The sequence below is a fragment of the Arachis ipaensis genome, chromosome B01 (assembly GCF_000816755.2).
Source record: "Arachis ipaensis cultivar K30076 chromosome B01, Araip1.1, whole genome shotgun sequence".
NCBI classification, from domain to species: domain Eukaryota; kingdom Viridiplantae; phylum Streptophyta; class Magnoliopsida; order Fabales; family Fabaceae; genus Arachis; species Arachis ipaensis.
This window is the reverse complement of record NC_029785.2, coordinates 79,664,939-79,666,065: the sequence shown is the minus strand read 5'-3', so window position 1 is coordinate 79,666,065 and position 1,127 is coordinate 79,664,939. Positions and strand designations below refer to the sequence as shown.

The 1,127-nt window shown below is 28.3% G+C and overlaps 1 protein-coding gene across 1 annotated transcript in view; it reads left to right on the top strand.

Moving 5' to 3' along the window:
* LOC107618422 overlaps positions 960–1,127 on the top strand; it is a 1,017-nt gene continuing 849 nt past the window's right edge. The window contains exon 1 of the mRNA XM_016320483.2: positions 960–1,127. The gene's annotated coding sequence lies outside the window, so the exon portion shown is untranslated.

The window sequence follows — 1,127 nt, the reverse complement described above, 5'->3', positions numbered from 1 at the left end:
TTTAAATTTTTTAATTTTTTTTGAGATTGTTTTTGTACTTTAACATAGAGACTAATTTGTCCAAATCTCACACAACACTTAACAATCATATGTGAAAGTCAACGTTTTACATCAACAGTTACCGTTAGTGATTAACGGAAGAGGACTATATCGTCTAATAAAAATAAACGTTAGAAATTATGTTGTGTATTTTAAAATTTGGGTGACTAAAATGTCTAATTTTAAAAACTCATAAAAGTGATTTGAATAATTACTCTAAAGAAAACAAAAGTAACCATTTTATTTTTAGAGAAAAAGTTAGAGAAATTTTAGTTAATAAGAATTAAATTAAATTTGACTAATAATGTGTTTGCCTAAAAAATGGAAAGATGGCTTAATTAAAAAATAATTGAACAGAAACTGAATTTTAAAAAAATAGGTAGCATTTTTCTTATAAAATCCGCCTATGGCAAATTCTTTATTTGGATTTGTCCCTATATTTTGAAAAAGTATCCAAAATAGAGAGTGGATCCTTTCAATTTTTTTCTTCAATTGTTTGATAAAATATGATATTTTACTATTTAATATCTTCTATCACACTTTATCAAACAATCATGGAAAAAAATTAAGATAATTCATTCTCTGAATTCTCATTTTTTGAAAATCACATATATATTTTTTGAATAATACTACATATCCAAATATTTTTGTTAATTAAGTTTAACTAAATTGATTTAATATAACAAAATTTAATTATAGCTAGCATTATTTCAAGTCTTAATGTTTAATTTGATTGGACTTGGTTCATAAAAAAATTTAGATGTATAGTATTACTCATATTTTTTTTTTCATTAATTAACATGTTAATTCTAATTGTTATTAAATTTGTCATAAACAAAAAGCAAAATGAAACGGCAGCCTCCATGCGGAAAATAAGTTCTCAAAGCAGGATTGGCGCTTTAATTTCACAATTGAATCTGAAAGCGCGCCACAATATGTGAAAGCCAATCCAAAACCTGCTTCGGTCTCTATATATCTCTCTTCACCCCCGCCCCCCGCGGGTACCCGACCCGAACCAACCCGCACCTATCGCAGACAGAAGAACCATGTTTGGTCGGATCAGAGCCGCTTCTTCGTCCCTGGACACC